The 23,519-nt window shown below is 40.9% G+C and overlaps 2 long non-coding RNA genes across 3 annotated transcripts in view; one reads left to right on the forward strand and one right to left on the reverse strand.

The window, feature by feature from the left end:
- LOC144614912 (uncharacterized) overlaps positions 1-6,449 on the forward strand; it is a 39,437-nt gene extending 32,988 nt beyond the window's left edge. The window contains exon 5 of the long non-coding RNA XR_013553216.2: positions 5,588-6,449. This is a non-coding gene — a long non-coding RNA (uncharacterized LOC144614912). The remainder of the gene's footprint in view (positions 1-5,587) is intronic.
- The window catches only part of LOC144614913 (uncharacterized), a 389,666-nt gene continuing 368,392 nt past the window's right edge, over positions 2,246-23,519 (reverse strand). For both annotated transcript variants that reach the window (XR_013553217.2, XR_013553218.2), the window contains exon 6: positions 2,246-2,763. This is a non-coding gene — a long non-coding RNA (uncharacterized LOC144614913). The remainder of the gene's footprint in view (positions 2,764-23,519) is intronic.

The following is a 23,519-nucleotide window of genomic DNA, read 5'->3' on the forward strand; positions in this document are numbered from 1 at the left end:
TCCTTACACATGCCTTCTTTAATATTCTACTTTCCAGACTTTGCCCTTTCTTCTCCCTAATTCTCATCAATTTTCTAAATACATTCTGCTCTAAATTTCCTTGTCCTATAATTATATATTTATTATTCTACTGATCTATGCACCATGCATTAGCTTGCTGGGAGCTTCAATGACATTACATCCTATTTGTAGACTTCATTCAGGAGACTGAATGAGATTTTAAAGCTGGAGGCCTTATTCTGAGAACCAGTGGAGACTAGAGTACGGTTTTGACTTATACAGTAGAATTGAACGTTAAGAAAAGATTTAATCAAACAGATCCCTTACTGTCTGAGGAAATTTCCCTATAAGGGACTGGGCTTAAGCTAGGTATGCTAACTAGGTCCAAATGGATGGAGAAAACCTTTCAATCCATGTCTTATTTTATTGCAGTTGTGAAGAACTACCGCTGAGTAATAATAAACGATTTATGAATGGTCAGAGAATTCCAAGTCACCTTGACCAGAAAAAGTCCAGTAACCAAGAACTGGTAACGTGACCTTGTTGAAAACACCAAATCTCTCAGAATCCCAGCATCTTCATTTATACCATGGGGATGTTTCTGAGAGACCAAATAAATTATAAATAAAGATAGCATCAATTCCCACTGTGGTAGCCAGTCTCCAAGATGGCCCCAATGATCCTTACCTCCTGATATCTATGCCCTTGTACACACCTCCCACATCGTATCAGGGTTGGCCTGTCACGAATGACAGAGGTGGTAGTATGCCATTTCTGAGGGTAGGTTGTAAAAGTTCTGTCTCTCTTCTTGTCTCTCTGTCTCTACCTGTCTCTCTGGGCTGCTCATTCTCTTTAGGGGAAGTCAGCTGCTATGTTACAGGCAACCTTTGGAGAGGCTCATGTGGTGAGGCGCTGAGGCCCTCTGCCACTGCCACATGAGTGAGCTAGGAAGCAGATCCTCTATCCCTGTCAAGCCTTCAGGTGACTGTAGCCCTGGCCTACACCTTTGAGTACAGTCTTTTTTTTTTTTAATTTTTAAAAAATGTGTATTTATATTTGAGAGAGAGAGACAGAGAGAGAGTGGGTGAGCAGGGGAGGGGCAGAGAGGGACAAAGAGAGGAGAAAGAATCTGAAGCAGGCTCCAGGCTCTGAACTGTCAGCACAGAGCTCAGTGAAGCCCTCAAACTCACAAGCAGTGAGATCATGACCTGAGCCGAAGTCAGACACTTAACTGACTGAGCCACCTAGGCCCCCACCTTTGAGTGCGGTCTCATGAAGATACCTTGAACCGGAACGGTCCAATTAATCTGCTTCCAGATCCTTGATCCTCAGAGACTTTGTGACATAACAAATGTCACTTTAGATTGCAAAGTTTTAGGGTAATTTGTTTGGCTGCAGAAGATAACTAACACGGCCACATAACAATAACAATACTAACTAATCACTCCGGTCCCATTTATTCTTCACAGAAAGAACTCCATAGTGTTGCCAAAGTCTACCTGGGTACAGTGATTCCAATGGAACGATTGTCCTTCTGACGCACCATTTAGCTCTATTATGCACTAAGTCAAATACTTGTCTCTTATGCTATGTGGTCCTGATTAACTGCCACTCCTAACACCCAATACACAAGTCTCACTGCCCCTTCAGAAGACCAAGGCCCCTGATGGGAACAGAAGTTGTGTTCATCTTTGTTGCTGCTGATACTGACCCACTGCACCACATCTGTTGCCTTGATTCCGCTTCGAGGTGGTTTTCATGAATTGTGCTGTTTTAGCCTGCAACAACAATTCCTAGAACACCCACAAGGACTTGGTAATGGAGGGCACTAACAAACTTCCATCATTCGTGCCTCAGTCTCGAACTACTTTGTGGAGTCACTTGGGGCTTCCTTGCCTTTGGGGGCTTTTTTCTTACCCTTTGGGTTCTTATCTTGTCTCTGCTCCCTAATTCTGGTTTTCTATCCTTTTGGTCACCTTCAATAAACATCCTACTCTATTTTGCTTGGTCCTGGGATCTTTCCCTCTGGGTGCTGCCTCCAAATGGTAGAGATTTGACCATATTTACCTTGGCACTATAAGCTACCCTCAGAGAAATTCTAGATTTGTTGACTGTTCTTACCTTTAAAAGGTTGCCTCTGAGTACCTGGCCTGAACAACACCCGGCTTTGCCCTTTGACTCTTCCATATGATCTATGGGGTTATTCACCCATTATTAGTCTGGCCCAGGGTGGCTTCTGCTCCTTTCTCCATCTTTAGATTTCCCAGTTTTACCCTGTTGCTTAGTTCAAAGCTCCTTCTTGACGATGCTTTCAGTCGCTAAATATAGATTGCAGTGCTCCTCAACTGTGGTTAGCATGAAAATCGCTTGGAGAGCTTGAAACATATTCAGAGAGCCAGGTCCTATTTCCGACTGATTAAATCAGAGTATCTGGGTACAGGTCTCAGGCATGAATATTAAAAGCTTCCCAATTGATTTTCATGAGTCGCCAGATTTCAAAGCAATAATATGGCTGAGCGAGCTCAAACACTACACTCGGTAAATGCAAGGCATCTGGGAGCCAGATTCACCCTCGGGTGGCCGGTTTGTGACCTCTCACCAGAGGGTGAGTTGACAGTCTTGCTGGGAAGCCAGGGTCTTTGTTTGTGTACTCCCACAAGACGCTCCAGATGGGTGAAGGAAACAGTGAGCACAGAATTCAGAAGCAATTAGCTGGCACATAAGCTCCCAGGGCAGGATCTCACCAAGAGGACATCTGATAACCTGTGGATAATTAGAAGTTCATGGTGAACAAACCATTGCCAAAAGATGGCATCGTGCACATCTGTTGTTTGGAAAAAACCGTTGCAGAATTTTTGACTTGGCGCTAGGAATCCCAAACCATGGCTAATGGCATTTTCCTCTGAAGAATTCTGTTTGTGCACATGGAGATTCAAGAAAGAATGAGCGTCGATGCCATAAGAAAGAAGGAATCAGAGGCTTGCCTTTCTGGGGAAAAAATGAAAGTACTGTTGTCTCCAAATACAGTTCTTTAAATATGTTTTTAATGTTTATTTATTTTTGAGAGAGAGCACGCATGCGTGTGAGCGGGGGAGGGGGCAGAGACAGAGGGAGCAGGCTCCAGGCTCCGAGCTGTCAGCACAAATCCTGACCAAGGGCTCAAACCCACAACCCGCGAGATCATGAGATCACGACCTGAGCCGAAGTTGGACACCTAACCGACTGAGCCACCCAGGTGCCCCAACTCCAAATACGGTTCTTAAACTAACATGTGAACAAATGGGCATATCTATGGTATTGTTTGCAAGAAATACAACGTTGAGGATATGGATTTCATCTTTCAGTTAGTGCGAAAAGCAAGATTCTCAAGACGAATAAAAGATCTATGCTTAAATAGATTAAGGCAATTAAGCTTTCAAATTTATCTCCTCTAACACATTTATAATGACGATGGCACTTTTAGGGATGCTAATATGCACAGTAAATGCTTTCTAAATTTTTAAAACATCTTGACAGAACAGTTTATGATGTTTGAATATAGCCATCATCACTGCGCTGCTGATTAATCGGAGAAATGTTATCAATAACTTAAAATTTTTGGTTTGTTCTATCCATAAGCTAGATGCGTGAGGGTGGATGAAACTCCATCCTTGGCCTTGATAAACACAATTCATGCGTTGAATATATAGTGAATATATTGAATGCATGTGAATACTGTAAAAGAAAATTCAGTATTTGAAATTGGGAGTTCTTAAATGTGTCTTAGTATTGGGCTCCTTCCAACTTGGAGGTCCAGGTTGCTGGGGGTGAGAGCTTCTTGGTGGGGGTGGGGGGGTGGGCATACAGGGTCTGTCAGGCCCTAAGAGATATGGCCTGTGGAGGCACACAGACTTTCTTTTGAATCCTGGTTTCACCACATACATGTTATGGGATTCTAGGCAATCACTTAACCTCTCACACTGAGTCTCTAGAAAGATCAATATACCTGCTGTCCCAGGTGATGGTTGTAATCAGATATTGTGAATGCAAAGCAGATACGTGATATCGACTGAGTGCTCATTTTGAGCAGACACTTGGTTAAGTGCTATGGGGAAGAATGAGAGTGTAGGGCATAGCTTCTCTCTTCTAGAAGCTGACAAGATATTTGGGGAGATAAAATACAAATAATCAAAAAATAATGAATGAAAAATACAAGGTACCCGGGGCACGTGGGGGCTCAATTGGTTAAGCATCTGACTTTGGCTCAGGTCATGATCTCATGGTTTGTGAGTTTGAGTCCCACGTAGGGCTCTGTGCTGACAGCTTGGAGCCTGGAGCCTGCTTCGGATTCTGTGTCTCCCTTGCTCTGCCCTCCTCTGCTTGCAGTCTCTCTCTCTCTCTCTCTCTCTCTAAAAAATAAATAAACATTAAAACATTTTTTAAAATATTAAAAATACAAGGTACCCATGTTAAGTTACAAAATGATATACTCATTAGATGCTATTAAAGTACACACTTTCAGGTGAGGACATCGGTCTTTCACAATCTTCTATATCGTTCGTAGCATAAGCCATGAAGTTTCTTTTATTAAATAGGTCTGCAAACCCTCACCCTCATCCTATATGTAAAGATATATGATTTAATTTGATCCTCAAAATAACCATTATGTGATCTTATTTTATTAATAAGAAGTAAAATAAAAAGTTTATCTTAACTATAAAGTTTGTTAATTACTGCATATAATTAGAGATTCTGAATACAAATCAACTAAAAGTTATTTGTAGTACAGATGGGACAATAACTGCATATGAATATTTAAAATATTAGGTTTGGGATATATCAGCTGCCATTGTCAATTTGAGGCCTACTGGTATCTAAGGCCAAGTGAGTTGAGACTCAGTGCAAGTGAGCCCCAGAGTGTAAATATAAGTCAGATTTCCATGACTACCAGTGATTTGGTTGGCCGGCTGCTTTCCAAGGGCTGATCTTCAGTACATGTTGGTGAAAATGCTCCTGGGGCAGAAAATGGGGTGAGAGTCATTCTAGGGGCTGGTCAGAGTCAAGGAAATTCGGGTAGCTAACAGAGCTGGGATACTGCACGTGTGGATTCAATTGTCAGAAAGAAAAAAAAATTATCTTTAGGGAAAAAGGAGGGAAGATAGGGCGATTTAATTTCTCTCCTTTTCTGTGAAGTTGCTATACAATGAAACTATTCATTTTACATTAATGGCAGGACAGCGCTAACAATGGATCAGTTTTATGACACTTTTGTAAAGATAGACTTTGTAAAATCATCAAAGTTGATTGTAACATTAGAGAGTATTCAGTCACTGAGGCTATGATTATATATGTTTCCTATACTGTGTTTTTGAAGATTAACCTCCAAAGACAGATCTAAATCCAGGTCAAAGGTCACTTCATGGATAAGTGACAAGATTCGCAGTGCCTTAAATTTTTGTTGTGTCTATACAGTACAGATCTCTTCGATAGAAGTGATTAAAATCAGGTTCAATAAAATTTGGTTGATTATATCAACAAAGTTTTTTGATGTAGTATAGACCAACAAGTTGATAGGTTGTTTTTTTTTCCTTTCTGCCACCCGATGAAGACTTCTCTCACAATTGGATGAATCACTTGCTACTCACTGGTACATGCAGAGTGAAACGAAGACCCCAAGACGCATACGTAGTTCATGTTCAAAGAAGTGATTACTGAAAACCGAGAGGTCTTTAAAGACCATAAGATAATCCATTAAAGCATTTTTCTCTGAAGATCTGAACAAGAAGATACGTCTCTCTTAATGGAGGCGATGTGAATGTCTGAGGGACACGTGAAACATGGTGCCTTAGAATAAATTCACATTCGGAGGGGAGGTAATATTATTTGGAAACTGCAGTGTCCTAAAACTAACCAAACTTGTGGAAAACGAGCACTCCTCGTTTTCTTGGAAGGCCTTGGGGAAAATATGTCTCCGAGTGTTCCTGTGGAACTGGGATCTCGGAGGCAACGGAGGAACCACATGTCCTTTTTCTTACATGACCGGCGATGTCTAGTGTGGGTGTTCGTTGAGCCTGACGACCAGAGTGTCCTTAAAAGCAGCTGATCTCATGCCCCGTGGGCGCTGAGTTCCTCGTTCCTGAAGCGGACGAGTTCAGAAGTTCTGGCGCTGCCCCGTGACTCACCTCCCTGCTGGCAGGCCGCCCAGAGGGCCCTCAGACCCCTGCTGCTGTGAAACAACAGAACAGCCTCTTCTGCTATCTCCAAGAATGCGACGCCGCAGTTAGCTTTCTCTCTTAAGCCTCTTGCGGTTAACATGAATAGCATTCTTTCAATTGCTGCAGATATGAAATATCCGAAGTCTTCAAGTCAACAATTAAAAACTCAGGGTCGTGCCGTTGCAGGAGATGCGGACAGTGTTTGGGTTTGAGGGTAAGGCGTTTTAAATGTGAGCGGTATGTATATTTATTCGGGGGCTAACTGCTGCAAATGAGGTAGGGATTTTTCAGTTATGCAGGTTGTATTAGGATAGAGAAAGTCAAGACCGATGGCACGCTGTCCTGAGAAAATATTTTTTATTACATGAACTGGCTACCGAACAGATGGATGCTCTTGTTAGGGTAAAGTGGACTTAGCTGCTCTGCCCTCAGTCCCTTCATCTGTGAAGTGGGGATGATAATATATACTCCACAGAGTTAGCAACAACCTGTCAGTTTTCATATCTGTAAAATGGGGATAATTGTTGTTATTCCTACCTGCATTAGCTTAGCCCCACCCTACTTTCTTTAGGACTTTAGAAGCAGAGCCCAGAGAAACTGTGCTACCATTCTCTGTGGTTTTGTTTTGTCAGAAGCCTTTTCTTTTTCTTTGAAACAATTCGACGTCTCCACTCCTGTCTATGAGTACCTCCCTGGAGCACCTTCTCCATCATCACTCTTGCTGGGTCCCTAACAGTATCACCCAGTCTCCTATTTTCACTCCGTCCTGTGTTCTACTCTTTCCCCTGGAATGGCACTCCTCCTCAGTCGAATTAAGTGGCTCTGCTCCTTTTAGGGTCAGTTCAAGTGTTGCCCTTGAGAGTCCCATCAGCTGTAGATGCTGCACCCCCCTCTTCCCTGTGGACCCCAAGCACCTTCCCAGCCCTCTGTTCACACCACTGCCCAGTACCTGTCATGATGCACCATAATTGCTGATTTACAAGCCTGACTGGAACATCTTTATGATACCATATACATTGTGGTTCTGAAGTTCTGGCACAGTACCTGACACGTAACAAGCGGTTATTAAATGCCTATTGAATCAACCAGTCACATTAACACGGTGAGTCCAATATTATGCCTATCATGTGATGCTAATTGCTTTATTTTATTTTATTTAAAAAAATTTTTTTAATTTTATTTATTTTAAGAGAGACAGAGTGAGCAGGGTAGGGGCAGAGAGAGGGGGGAGAGAGAGGATTCGAAGCAGGTTCTGCATTGACAGTGCAGACAGCAGGGCTCCAACTCACAAACCGTAAGGCGAAATGACCCGAGCCGAAATCAAGAGTCAGAAGCTTAAGTGACTGAGCCACCCCGGTGTCCCTCTAATAGCCTGCCTTTTAAAATTTCTTTTCCAAAACATTATAGCCCCAAAGAACAAATACATGGGAGAAATATGCACTTATCTGATAGTTCCCTGTTCAATAACTAACTGGAAAAGCTGACGTGGAAGAATGCAGGAGTCTTGTTTGTATACTCTGTTTGTATATGACACTCCCTGATCTCATGTGTTTTGAGTAAAATATGTAAGTAATTAATGAAAGATGTTTGCTAAAATAGTCCTCACCAAATCTTCAGGGATTGATGAATGTGTTTAAGATATCCAACGCTGCATTTGTCAGAACAGATAAACCTATTCCTTTTAGGAAGCTGAATGGCGACCCAAGTTAGTTTGGCCACCAGAGAGGAGATTGTTCTTCGACAACAAACAAGGTGGGGTGAATGCTACCATGCGCCAGTCACAAAACCTTGATAAGTGGGCCCAGAGCCCAGGAGGCAAGGCTGCACTGTTTTCTAAGTTTTGTCTGGGATAGCCTCAATTTACGTGGGTTGTTTGCACATAATTATTTTGGCATCTTGTTAGTGTCTTAAAGGTATCCCAGGTTGGAAACTAATGGTCAGTAAATTGTGAAGGAAAAAGACGGTAGTCCCCATGCTTATGAATCAGTCCGCGCATGGGTGTTCCATGCATCCTTCTCACCTAATGTCCTGTCCTCTGTCAACCAAGAATAGTAGTCTCTCCTACTGGAGAGGCTACACTGGACCATCATGCATCAGCAGGTAGTTGTTTTAATCGTAACTAGTCAAATGTTACTTCTACTGTTTCTTTTATTAGATAATTTGGATTGAACTTTACTAATGATTTCATTATTTAAATTACTTAAATAAAACTCATGGCGATTTGACTGACCCATAACCACAGGACTTGTTGGTCCCTGCACTTAGTCATTCTGTTCAAACAACTTGGAGCTGAAGTGGAAACACAGAGAGTCTACTCCAGAGATAGTTCTTGCTTGATCTTCCAAAATTATAAGTACCAGTAAATTCACCGGATAAGGGGAGCAGAATCAGGATAGGCACAAACACGGCTTAGAATAACTTTTCTAGATGGCCGCTCCTGTCCAAATTACCGGTTGGGTCTTCCCAATTGAAAGAAACAGCTAATTATGGTTGGCCTCCTCCATGGTCTGGGGTGGAAACTGGGGAAAGAATAGCCACAGTGGCTGTGAGCTCATCAGCTAAATCGAGCCCTTTGGTTTTAGTGCACGTGTACAAACCCTCCAGGGAAAATCTGAAAAGTCCAGTTGTGGAGTTTTCCTGTTTCAAGGGAAACGATCTGTCACCGAAGTTGGAATTCAAAGGTTTTGTCAGGCAGCTGGAAGGATTTATCTGGGAAATGAGAGAACAGAGAGTGGCAGACGCTGCCCAGAATGAATTTTGGAGGATCTGAAATGTGAGGTGGTCAAATCAAGGTGTTCTCCAGAAGAAAGAACAAGCTTCTCCCTCTCTCCCCCTTGTTCTGACTATAAGACTGAATCTGAAATTCTTTAAATCAGCATTAATAGTCTTTCTTTATTCCTAGTGGGACATACTTCCAGAGTTTTACTTATATCCTCTAATTTAGCTTCTTCTTCTTCTTCTTCTTGTCATTGTCATTGTCATTGTCTCTGTCTTGTTCTTTATTTACATTTGAACACACATACATGCTTGCTAGTGAGCATATAAGGCTAGAGACCTGCAGCTTCACAATGCCTAGTGATTTCAATTTGTCTTGATCATGTTAGTTACCAGTATCTTCTTCATTTCCACCCCACATTAATGTAATAGTAAGGCCAAGATTCTGTGAAATATTAAATAATTGCTGTACAGCAGCCAAAATGGAATGGTTTCCAGGCAGATGATAAAGACTTCTATGTAATGGCTTAAAATGTTTATTTGATTGATGGATGAATGAAGGTCCATGTTTGGCATAGCAGAGGTTATTTATACGTGTCTCTAGGAGAGTATGGGATGTGCAATGCTAAGTGTATGAAAAGACCGCCTATACACACACACATTCATCGGTGCCCATATGTACACATCCATACACACATTTACATATGGCTCCATGGGTGCTCAGGAAATAAGTTTCATGATTCAGTTCTTAAGATCCTGTTTTTAACTATGCACAAAATCCATTATTAAAGATGAATTGATCTAAAATGCTAGCTTCTTTTCAAAAGGAAAGCAAAATGTAACAAAGTAAATGTAATAAAGGAAGTGCAGCATAGAACAATTCTGCCATCCCGTTTCCCTTCAGTTTCCTCACTCATTCTCTACAGCGGTCATTTCAAGTCTCTTTGTTTCCCAAATTTCTTTGTCATCTCCCCTTTTCACAAGATAATCTAACTTCCCAATCCCACTTCGTGGAGAAGGTAGATGAACTAGGTTGGGTTCTCTATCAGCCTCTGCTCCCCAACCTAGGGCCTTACAAAAACCATTCCCATCATTCCTTTCTCCCTTTCGTTATAGTGGAAAGGATGTCCGTCCTCCTGTCGAAGATGATTGTTTGTTTGTGTACCATGGATCTCATTGTCTCTTGCTTTCCTAAAGATACTCTGCCCTTCTTAATTCTTCATTCACTTTAATGAAGCGCTTCACTATCAGGTCACCTGCACTTTCCTTTGAAACATGTATCAACCTGTTATATCTGAGTTCTGAAAATTTTAAGGCAGTTTCTTTTTCTTAAATTTGATTTTTAAGTGATCTCTACACCCAACGTGGGGCTTGAACTCACAACCCTGAGATCAAGAGTTGTATGCTCTTCTGACTGAGTCAGCCAACTGCCCCTTAGTTCTCTGAAATTGACGTTCTTGATCACTCTTACTTGAAATCTCCTCTTCTCTTGACTTCGATGATGTTATAATCCATACATACCATGTATGTATGAATAAATATACATATGAATAAACATAAATATTTATATTTATTTATATAACCATTTTATGTGCCAGATTCTGGTCTAAGTGCTAAGCCTATAGCAGTGAACAAATGTACATGAATCCTGCCTTCATGAAACTTATTGTTTTTTTGTAAAAGATTGAAATTTTTTTAAAAAAAGTAATGAAGTTATTTGGTAGGTTTGAAAGTGATAAGTATTATGGACAAAAATAAAGCTGGAAAGGAAGAGACTCAGGTTTTAAATAGTACTGCCCTCAGAAACGTCCTCATATTAAAATAATTAAGTAAGGAGTGGCCTCGCCTGACTCATGTTTTAGCAGGATTCATGGATAATAAGGGGGGACACAGCAGAAGCTGGAGGCTAATTAGAAGCTATTGCGGTAATGTGTTGTGAGGGAAATAACGGGGTCTTAAGTGAGGTGGTAACAGTGAAAGTATTTGGAGATACTCATATTCTGTATATTTTGAAGGCAGAACAGGTGATGGAGGAGATATGGGGAATGAGAGAGAGAGAGAGAGAGAGAGAGAGAGAGAGAGAGAGAGAGAAAGAGAAAAGTATGACACCCAACTTTTTGGCTTGAGCATCTGGAAAGATTTAGGTGGGATGAGGAATACTGAGAGTGGAATAGTCTTAAGGGAAAAGATTTTAGACAGCTTGAAATGTTCCAGATTTTTAAAACATTTGTTTATTTGTGTTCATTTTTTAATTGAAGTATACGTTACGCTGTGCTCACCATGTCACCATCACCTGTCACTGTATGCTATGACAGTACCATTGGCTGTATTCCCTAGGCTGCACCTCTTATGCCTGGGCTTCTTCATTCCATACCTGGAGCCTGTACCGCTCACTCCCCTTCACCTATTTAGCCCATCCCTCCACCCTTCCTCCCCTCTGGCAATCTCCACTTTATCCTCTGTAGTCATGGGTCTGTTTCTGCTTTGTCTTTGTTTGTTTGTGCATTTGTTTTGTTTTTCAGGTTCCACATATAAGTGATAACATCTGGTATTTGCCTTTCTCTGTCTGTCTTATTTCACTCAGCGTAATAGGAAGTTTTGATATTTTACCTCAAGCTAACAAGTTGGCCTGGTGGAAAGCAAAGGACTTTATTACTCACAGCGATAGCAGTAGCCAAATCATGTAGTGCCATGTGCAGTGGAATAAATAATTTATTATATTTTCTTCAAGAATCATACAGATAGGAGTAAAATCATTAGACTATACAGTGTGCATATTTGGAACCTAGAAGTGCCACAGGTGTGATACTAATTTGAGGGCAGCCAGCCTGAAATGAGAACCACATCTTGAGGAGTGCGGAGCCAACAGAACATGAGGGAAATAGAGTAGGAATTCAGATCAAATTATTCCTAGAGCTTACATATCTCTGGAAGTTTTGTTTTGTTTTAGGAAGATTTCTGTGAGTTCCCTTCATTGTTCAAGTCCGTTTGAATTGCACTTTCTATTGCTTGCACCCCAAAGGATTCTAGCAGATCCATATTTTGGTACCGGAAGTGGTTACTCATCCACATTTCTTTGTGGAGTTTGCTGAGTAGAGGAAACAGGGAGGAGGGCGGCAAGGACCGCCCCCCGCCCCCTCCCCCCCCCCATGCCAGAGTGGGAAGTTGGTACCCTTTGTTATGTGCAAGCTAGATCCGGGCTTACATTGTGAATTTTGTCTGTTGTTACTCAGACTTGATGAACTAGCATCAGGCTACTGATAGGCTCTTTCTTCCAGCCTACGGAGAGAGCTTGTATGAAAGAGACAAGCTGAGGTTGAAGGTAGCACATCTAGAAGAGTATTTATTGAACGCCCACTCTGCCAAGCACCGTGCTTATCAGGGCTGACAAGCCTCTACCTCTGTGGATCTCACATTCTAATTCACAGAGATATGCTATTGGAAAAAAATTACAAAATGGAAGTTAGGTAGTGATCAGTTATTTTTAAGAATAAAGCAAAATAAAGGGTAGAAAGGGTATGTGTTGTTATTTATAATGTTTATTTAGTTTTGAGAGAGAGACAGACGGAGAGACAGAGACAGAGCACGAGCCGGGGAGGAGCAGAGAGAGAGGGAGACACAGAATCCGAAGCAGGCTCCAGGTTCCCAGCCGTCAGCACAGAGCCTGACGCGGGTCTCGAGCTCACAAACCGTGAGATCATGTCCCGAGCCGAAGCCGAATGCTCAACTGACTGAGACACCCAGGCGCCCCAATGTGCTGTTATTTACAGATAGGATGACCAGGACATCTGAAGGAAAGTTCTTGGGCAGAGGTCTCAGCAAGTATACATTCCTCCAGGTATTTCAAGGAATAACAAACTAGGTGGCCAGTGTGAGTTGTGTGCACAGTAAGCAAGAGGAGGGGGTAGGAACAGAAAAGGTGGACCCGATCACATGGACATTGTGTGTAAAGTTACATCAGGAGACTATTTCAATATCTATAGAGAAGATAGCGGTGGAATGATTGGACTGTCTTGGGGCTGGTGGTGAATGGGGTACGAAGTGTTCCAATTTGAGATATGTCCTTAAGGTAGAGCTGACAAATTGCCTTATGTATTAGGTAAGAAATGTAAGAAAGAAAGAAGACCTAAGAAGATGTATTACCAGAGTGTCCACTAGTCTAAACACCAATCTAATCAGGACTCTTTCAGGGACAGAAATGCCACAGTCTCCACCTCAAGTGAAGGCTGGTGACAAGTAAAGCAGAAAGCTGGGAGAATTTAGGAGGAAATACAAGTGAGACCAGGTTTCCTCCAAGCTCATCTTGCCAAACATTCTTTGCCTGACAAAAAGAAGAGTCATGCTGTGAAGAAGCAGATATGGAATAGTCTAAATAAGAGGAGTTTATTATTAGTAATAATTTCAATTTTTCAAATTGCCTCGAGACACAGGCCAAGAATATAGTTGCACCATTAACAAGGGCCTGTGAGATGAAAAGACCACAGAGATACATTTCTAGGAGCTAAAATTTCCCAGGTTCATATAGCCATGAACTGACAAAGAAGTTGGCTTTGATGCTGGCCCGTGGAATTGATCATAAGCACATAGACCCAAAGCAAATAGACCGGCAGCCTACTAAATTTTTAAGTGAGCTGTACTTCCAAAACACCCCAATGACTGGCCAAAGGAGCCTGTACTTCTCAAACCCTAAGATAATCCCAAGGATCCAGGAATCACATCAACAGGAAGTGGGTTACTCAAGTGGTCAGGCCCCAGGAATTACATCCTTTCCAAAGTCTATCTCCATGGAAGACAATGCACAAGGGAAATCCATTCATCGGTTAGAACCAGGAGTGTTCTGATTAGTTGACCAAGGAATGCCTTCCTTTGCCAGGGCAGGTTGTCCTTGTTATTTATGGCCAGAAGATTATGATATGTGCCACGTAGCAATGATTTCTGCATGTTTCTCATTGCCTTCTTTCCCAAATAGAAGTTTTGTTTCATTTATCCAGTTCTCTACTAACTTTTGTTAATGGAAGTGTCAGAGATCTGTTACACATTGTCCCGGCCTGTGCTTCCCAGAAAAGAGAACTTGAAACAAAGGCATACGTACTATTACTTTCTTAAGATGTACAAACATGGGTACAGGGTTGAAAGGGAAAGGGTAAGGAGAGAGAGACAAGAAAAGGTTACAGTAAGGAGACGCCTGCTGCTAAATGCGTGTGTTTATTTTATCTCACAGGGCTATCTCCCGGGGAGTTATATAAAGTATGTCTCCTAAGTGTGCATGGGTAAGGAGAAGGAGTAGGGTAGGCAAAAGGAAAAGTTTTCCATTAACTCTTGCCTCCCAACAGTCAAAAGTCTACCATTTGGAGTTCAACATTTCTTCATTCTGAGTTTTGCATACATGGACACCAAGTAAAGACTAATGGTGTCCCACACCTAAGTATCCACAGGGAAGCCACAGGGTGGGGGGGGGGGTGGGGGAGGAAGTGCCAGGTTGCACCTGCATGAGATTGATGAAATCCCACTTACAATATAGTGTGGTGGTAATAGGACCAAAAAAAAGCAAAGCTGACTGCATATGACAGGCTATATATAAGAGGGGGTCTGAAAATCTTCAGAAATAGTTTCAAGATGGTGAGCAACATACCTGGATTTGATGAAGCAGGATACTTATTACATAGTAATCCTAGACTCAGAGTAAGATTCACTAGGTGAGACCTCTGCTTGTCTCTTTATGGAGGGACTTTATGTAGTTTATGTAATTGAGAATTTCTGAAAGCATAGGTACCAAAACAGGATATAAATGGATGCTGTGTAACCAAAGGACAGACTGAAGTTGCCTCTCTAGCAACCACTACATTGGCCCCTCCCATCATGTAGTGCCCATATCATTTCTGCAGGCTTGACCCCTACATCCTCTTTCAGGGGTAACATTCAATTAGGGTAAGCTCACTGGCATTGTCTCAACTCCTCTGGGGCCACAATGATCAATATTTGGCTCAGGAATGTTTAGTAATCCAAGCCCAAGCTGATCCAATTTAACACCAGATGTAGGAGACCTTTGTTTAGTGGAGAATTGTTCTGGACTGTGTGTTTTGCAGATATGAAGACTGCAACTGCTGTAGCCACTTTGTTAACCTTGGAGAAAGAGAGTCTGAAGGTGAAGCCAGCTCATGGAGAAGTACAAGAGTGAGAATATAGCAGAAAAATATGGCCAATGCCTTGAACAAACTGCTTAACAATGTAGACCAAAGTCTGCATGAAATGATAAGCTCTTTTTTTTTTCTTCAGTTAAACCAGTTTGAGTTGGGTTTTCCTTCCCTTGTACCCGAAAACACCCTTGTTGGTAGACTTTTGGGTAGGTCAAAAATGAGGATAATTTTGCCTGGGTTATAAATTAGTAAGTGGTGCCTTTAGGGAATGATAGTAATAATTCAGGAGATTGTAAATGGGTGGTGGAGGACACCTGCAAACCACCAAGTTCAAATTAGGGAGACTAGGTTATAGGTTTCTAGTATGGTTGCAAGGAGGCAAGACCAGAATATGGTCTTAACTGGATGAGCTAAAACTGAGTCAGCCAAATCGAAAATATACAAAGGAAGAATGTGTTATCTGAAGGGATATAAGCAGCATGGGACCTAGAAATAGTGGTTTCTAAGGAAAAAGGATTTTAGTGTTTATCCAGTATTGTCCATGGATCTGAAAGACATGGTTTAGGGTCATCAGAGTTTTCAACCCAGAACAGTATTTTAGGATTTCCCAATAGTCATCAGACCAATATATCTCTCTGTTCAGATTCTATGCTTTTCAAAAAATTTTTGGAAACATAGGGTATAAACTCATTAAATACCTTCAAGTGTAATTTTTTTCTTGGGGAAGAGCAGCTATAAAATGAATGCTAAAACTTAGGCACACTGAAATAAGGCCAGTTATTATCTTTTCAATCAGGTAGTTTCACGTATACTAATTAGCTCCTGTGTACTAGAGGGATGATAATATTTCGGCATCAATTCAGAAGCTAGTAATTCTGCACAGTTATCATATTCCTATGAAGTTTTAACAGTGATTTGATAAACCGGAGCTACATTGCTACAACTGTGATTAAGTGGTAAGTATGTTCATCATCGTCATCATCATCATCATCACCTTAAAGCTGGGAGAGAGGTCTTGGTGGTAGACAATACATACACAATTGCCTTTCTCCATGATGTGCATCTATGATAAGTGCCTCACGCATTTATACATCATAACACAAGGTAGCATGAATATGGTGCTCAATAAATGTTTCTAAATTGTTTGGATGGGTGGGTCAATGGATGAATGCTCAAGATGAATGAAGGGCTAAACCAGGATCAAACCAGAGCAAAACCAAATCTTGACACATAGAATTCTAAAGTTTACACAGTGCCTTTACATATATCATCATGTTTAATCTACACATGCAATGTCAGTGTTTGTTAGCCACACGTTATAGATAAGAGTGAGGCTTGGTTAGATTCAAACAAGGACGCAGCTGGTGATTAAGAGGGTAGGTGCTGGTGTGAGGCTACTTGCACTGAAACCTGCCTAGCTCCCCCACTTACCATTTGGACCAATGCCACACACACCCCCTCCTGTAATGGGGAAAAAGAATGGTATGTACCTCATAACTCTACTTGAGCGTTGAATGCAAAATTTCGTGTAAATGCTTAGGACGGTATTAGGGATGTAATAAACATAAAAATGTTCGCTGTTACTGTTATTGTTGTTGAGTACCTTGTTTTATGTCAGAAGCCGGTGTTCTAATCAGAGCTTAAATAAAAAGAGAAAGAGATATAATGAAAACTATAATGATATCTCATGGAAATAAAGCCTCATTGAAATAGAGCCTGCTATAAGAAGGCCATCAGGAGTGTTTGGCATCTCTCTCTGTGGCCACATATTCTCTAGTTTTTATTTCTGTCTGTATGTCTATTCCATTGCTTCTCCCTGCAGAAGGGATGTCTCTTCATGCTCATCAGAACAAATGGCCAAAGTGGCCTTACCTCTATATATTCCTTGATTTTAAGCATCCTCCTTATCTGCCTACAATTTCTATGTCTCTAGTCTGAATTCTTTAATGTAAGAGTCCCATTAGTTTTCACATCTAATAGTCTCTCCACTTAGACCAATCCGAAGCAGCTGAGTGGATCATAAGGTTCCAGAATGAACAGAAACCCACTCCTTCTGCAGGATTTTTTTTTCCTTAGGGAAAGCAACAGCAGAGAGCTGGGCAGTCGCCCCAAAACATAACTTCTGTGAATTATTGGGTACTGAAAACTAGATTGACTCCTGTGGCTCATTCTGACTATTCTGACTCCAAATGACATCTGTCATCTGACTCTTTTCTGACTCCACACACTCCTGTCTAACCTCATGAAATGCATTTTTTAGTATTCCTTTTTTTTTTTTTTTTTTGATGGCACATAGACACAGTAAAAGATCACCAGTTCCTTCAGTGGTTCAGATGGAATCATGTGTTTCTGACATGGAACTCAGATCTTAGCTATTTGCATTGTTATCCCCTGGATTGGTGCTGAATCAAGGCAGCGTCTTGAAAAGCCAGTCTCTGCCTTTCCTGGACTCATCTCCAGGCAAGCCTTTGCAGCAGAACCAACGTCTTTCTTCTCTTACTGTTAGCATTACTAGTACCATTGTGATGACATCCCTTTGAAAAAGTGACAGTACTGGTCTATCATTATTCATGAACGTGTTGTTACCAGCACTGCATTGTTTCATTTGCCTATGAATAACTTTCTTTTATTTGGCCTTCATATGTTCCTACATTACTGATGTGCTTACACTGAGGAACTCAACGTAGAGATTTGAGCCTATTATTATTATCATTTTAAAGTAAATATAAGTTCTGTTAGAACTTCAGTGAAAATGCATTTGACACTCACATAGATTTGCATATTTTAATTTCATTGGAAAGAGAAGATATTAGAATATATCTGCTAGACTCACTAACCTCAATATTGGGAGCCATATATCATGAAAACTTAGACTGTCGATTTTATTTGGGGACAAGAGGGTTCTCCTTATTCAGGATGATTTTCTTGAGCTCTTTTGACTGATGATTCTCTTATGCAAATGACTTGCAGGACTGTGGATACTACTGGTTTGATAGATTTTCTTTTTGTGTTGACCATTTGTTTTGATAGACTGCTTGAAATTTGTTAGTTTTTTTTTTTAGTGCTGTGCAGAGAAAAACAATGTAAAATCTTTCCACACCTACTCTACTGGAGGAATGAATCATCCCCCTAATCATAAACACAAGGATGTTTATTGAGATGGTGAGGAAATAAAAGAGCTTAAAAGGAGAAAAAGAAAAAAAAACCTTAAAATTGTTTATCCAACTAGAAATAGAAAAATAATTAAATTACATTTTAAAAAGAAAATGTACCCAAGACATTCTGTCTAAAGTTCCAAACTTAGGAAAACTTTGGACAAGACTAATGTGCATCAGCGTGCTTGAGGTGGTTAAAGATGCGAGTAATTGGAAAGAAAAAGGAGATGGGTGAGATGCCAAACTTGTGGCTGCAGTTTTAACAACGCATTTCTGTCTTCCCTGTGATTCCCAGACTGCCTTCCATCACAGCCTATCTCAGTCATGAATCTCAGTAAAATAACATCCTTGGAATTTAAACTTTTCATCTCTTCTAACTCTTTTCAGGTTCTTGGAAATAAGTCTTGGTAGAATCACCCCTATTCGTTGTGTTATTAAATCTGTCGCATATTTTTTATTACTCTCATTAGTTGATCTCTCAGCAGCATTTGACACTGCTGTTGACATGGTTGAACATGCCCTCCTTCTTGAAACACTGTTCTTTCCTGTTCTCTATGACTCACTGCTCTTTCATTGTCCCTCCTATTCTGGTTGCTTGTTCTTGTCATCCCGTTTCAACTGAGTGGCCTCTACCAGATCTTTAAACATGGGAATTTCTCAAGACCAAATAATGGGTCCCCTTTTATCTATCTTTATACTGTAACCCCCAGATGAATCCATGACTTTCATGATGATGAATTCTCTCAAATTCATAGCTTTACCTGAGATCTCGTAAGTGGGCCTTAGTGCCTCAGTCAGTTCAGGCTGCTATCATAAATAGTGTAGACTGGATGGCTTAGCCTACAGACATTTATTTCTCACTGTTCTGGAGGCTTAGAAGTCCAAAATCAAGGTGCCTGCAAATCTCATGTCTGGTGAGGGTCTGCTCCCTGTCTTAGAGATGGATACCTTTGCTGTATCCTTACATGGTAGGGAGAGAGAAAAAGAGGAGGCAAACTCTCTTGTGCCTTCTTATAATGTTGCAAATCCCATCACGAGAGCTCCAACCTTGTGACCTAATAACTTTCCAAAGGCCTCACCTCCAAATACCATCACCTTGGAGATTAAGCTTCAACACATGAAATGGGGAGGGGAGCAGAAACATTCAGTTGATAGCCTCTAGTATATCACAATGCCTTGTCAAAATCTCCACTAGGAATTCTGTCAGGTACTTCAAAGGCAACTTTCTGAATCAAACTCGTAGTTTGAATTCAAGGAATATCAGGGCTTAAATGGGCTTCCACTTTTCTTTACTTGTATCACCAACTAACCTACATGTCTGCACCTAATTAGCTTCTGCATGTAACAGACCAACAGAAGTTGTGGGAGAGAATGGCTTCTGAGTTGGCCACATTCTCAGGAGTCTTCAAGAAGAGATATGGTACTTTTTCCCCTTTTGGTTTGGACAAAAGCTGAGGCTTCCATCCAAGAGTCCTACAGTAAGGATCAGAGGTCATGGGCATAAATCATGGTGAGAACTTAGGCACCGAAATCTTAGGAGGAATGATAAGGACTCCTTGAGCATAATCTGCATGGTCTATCATCTGCTTTCCTGGAAAGGATGAATTTACATTATTTGACAACCTTTTTTTCAGAGTTGCTGTTGTTGTTGTTTTGTTGTTGTTGATTTGTAAAAAATTTCAAATATAAAAAAAAATGTAGAGATGTGTAACAAGGGCTACTAAGGTAGTTCTGTTAGACTAAACCCCCAAAGACCAAGGTTCCTTCCATCACGAAAGAAAAAGAAAGCAAATATCAGGAAATACACATTATATTATAAAGATAGCAAATCTTCCTTCCTTCCCGCTAAAGAGAAGGCCGTGATTCTGCCCTATGAGAGACTCCAGAGGCTACCATTAATAGCAGCAAACATTTTTGTGGGCATACAGTACTCAATCCCCTGTTCTAGGAACTCATTATATGGGAAAGAACAAGTTACCACTTGTAAATGTTGAATTTAAAGTAAAAATGATGATGATGATATTATAGATTCTATAAACCTCAATCCACGATTTCAAGTATTTAACAACTACTGAATATTAAATTATTTTCTATGATTCCTATATTTTCCAGGGGGAAGTTTAACCCCTATCATCCCTTGTATTTCTCTATTCATCACCCAGCACATGGAGACGTTACTCCATCATTCTAGGATCTTCTATGTGACCCAAATCTTAACTGGGGAGTTCTCCTTATTATCCTTCCCTAGTCTCATGAGTTATCCCTGATACATTGTTTTAATTTTTCTTTTGCGGCATAATAAATTATTTCCAGATTTAGCAGTTTAAAATGACAACCATTTAATTATATCTCATGGTTTTATCGGTCAAGAATTTAGAAAAGGGCTTACTCGAGACATTTTTCTGTTTTAGGTGGGATTGTCTAGTGTATTAGTCTGGGTTCTTCAGAAACAGAAACAATAGGATCTATCTATCTATCTATCTATCATCTATTGAAAGATTTATTATGAATTGGTTTACATGAATGTGGAGGCTAAGAAGTCCCAAGAGCTATAGTTGGCAAGATGGACATCCAGAAGAGACAATGGTATCATCCTACTTTAAGTATTAAAGCCTGAGAACCAGGAGAGCCAGTGTTGTAAATTCTAGTCAGAGTCCAAGTTCAAAGGCAGAAGATTGCTCTCTCAGTTCAAAGACAGGCAGAGAGTGAATTCTCTCTCATTCAGCCTTTCGTTGTATTCAGGCCTTCAGCACTAGATGAGGCCCACCCACATGGGGAAGGACAATGTGCTTTTCTCAGTCTATGGATTCAAACATTCATATTATCCAGAAACAACCAGCATATTTGTTTTATCAAATGTTTGGGATCTCTGTGGCCTAGTCAAGTTGACATATCAAACTCACTGTCACAACTGGGACCACTTCATGGTATTCAGATAGCAGAAGGGCTAGTCAGAGGGATGTACAAGATGGCTACAGTTACATGTCTGGCACTTTGTCAGGGGTGACTTGAAGACTGGGTACAACTGGAACCATTAAATAGAATATCTCCATGTGGTTTCTTTAGCATAGCCATCTGAGTGGGTTCAGACTTCTCCATGGTGGTTCAAGGTTCACAGCCAGAGTGTTCTCAGAGACAGAAAATAGAAGCTGCCACTTTCTTAAGATCTGGACTGAGAAGTTGGCATAGAATCATTTCCACATTCTATTCATCAGAGTAGTCACAGAGCTCACCTAATATATTAGTTCTCTAATGCTGCATAGCAATATTACCACAAATTTAGTGGCTTAAAACAACACATATTTATTATCCCACAGTTTCTGTGGGTCAAAAGTCCAAGCATGGCTTAGCCAACTCCTCCACAAGTCTGCAATCAAGGTGTCAGCCAAGGCTGAGTTCTCATCTGAAGGCCTAACTAGAGAAGGAGCTGCTTCCAAGTTCATAGGGTTGTTGGCAGAATTTAGGTCCTTATGGGCTGTTGGATTGATGGACTGAGTTTCTTGCTGGTTCTTGGCTGGACGCCATACTTAGTTCTCTGCCACATGAGCCTCCCCAACAAGGCTGCTTACTTCATCAAAACCAGTGAGGGAGAGAGTCTGCTGGCAAGACCAATGTTACAACCCTATGTAACATAATCACTTTTGCTTCATTATAATGGTTAGAAGCAAGTCACAGGTCCTGCCCACATCCAAGGGAAGAGTACCAAGAAGTGGAGATAATTAGGAGCCATCTCAAAAAATGTCTACCATATTTAGCTTCAAGGGGAGGGACCTGGACTCCCACTAGCCCCACTCTCCATGGAAAGATCATCAAATAATCTGTGGTTTTTAATCTTCCACAGATGCTGATTGCTCTTTATAATATGGCCTCTTTAGACTCTTAACTGTTCACTGTGTCCACACCATCCTTTCAGAATCCATTTTTCGGCCATCTATCATCCTGTCTGTCAACTCAATATTTCCTCTCTAGAATCTTAGTACTAATTCAAGTTTGTTCTTTCAGTCTTTCAGTAAATATTTAGTAAGTGGGTATTACGGAGGCTCTAGGGATCAAGCAATGAACAAAATGAACCTTCATCTTCATAGAGCTTGTAATCCAAAGATAAGAAACACAAAACCATAAAATAAATGCTTAGTGTACTGGTGATACAGTCAAGGAATTGGCCAGCAGCAATAGGGTAACTATAGGGTAGTCAATGTTTGTTATCCTGACATAAATATTAATAGCATCTCAGTTCATTCTTAAAAAAATCAGTTTAGACAATAAATTATATGACCACCTTAGCAATGGTTATAGGAAAGAGTGACTATCTTAAATAAGTTGGATATGTGGGACTTTTTTATAAAGGAAAACTTGGGTAAAGTAAGGCGTCAATTATGTGTATATCTGGGCGAGGGGGGAGAAAGTTCCAGGTAAAGAGGACAAGTGCAAAGGACCAGAGGTAGGAGGCAGGGTGGGTTCAGATCACTTAAATCCTTGTGGGCCATTATACAAGCTTTCCCTCACAGTGGAAAGCCACTGGAGAGTTTTGAGGAGTGGGTGGTGGGGGTGAAGTCTGATTTATGCATTAAGAGGCTTACTCTGGCTGCTGGGCTGAGAATAAATTGAAGAGAGAAAAGGGCAGAAGCAAAGAAGCCACTGAGGATGCCACTAAAATAATTAAAAAAAGAGACATAGGAGACTGTAGTAATCATTTAGGCTTGAACCAGTATTTGGAGTTGGCAAAAATCTTGTGAGATTATGAAGATACAGCTAAAAAGATAATCTGATTTACTGGATGCGGGATAAGAGCTAACAAAGAGCGTCAAAATGATTCTAAGGGGTTTTCCCAAAAGAGAGACCATGGGAAGGGAAAGTTGGTAGGAAAGATCAGGAGCTAACTTGTGGATTTTTCATTTTTAGGTGTTTAATAGACTTTTTCAGTGTCCAGAATGCTGCTCCTAGGTCTTCCAGGCCCTCAATTCACCAAAGAGAGAGCTCATCATCCTTTCAGGTCTTCCCATGTGCTGTCCCCTTAGCTCAGGTATCTCCCCCTTCTGAGGAAGGAGGAAGAGAAAATCTACTGCCTCCCTTGCTCCTCCCATATATTCTGTCTCTCGTCACACATTTCCTATTTATCTTTCCAAACCATTTAAGATCTCCTAAGAGCTTAAACCTTTGGGGAAACAATCCAAAAAGACTTTAAGGTACTTTGGCTAGCACCCCACCTTTGATTTCTCTGGAGAAAATGAACTGTATCATGCAAAATATTCTCCAGACACATTAATATTACTTAGCAGTTTTTAAGGGTGTATTCCATTCCAGATGTGTGCATTATT

This window comes from Panthera onca, chromosome F1 (genome assembly GCF_046562875.1).
Source record: "Panthera onca isolate mPanOnc1 chromosome F1, mPanOnc1 haplotype 2, whole genome shotgun sequence".
Classification (NCBI taxonomy): Eukaryota; Metazoa; Chordata; class Mammalia; order Carnivora; family Felidae; genus Panthera; species Panthera onca.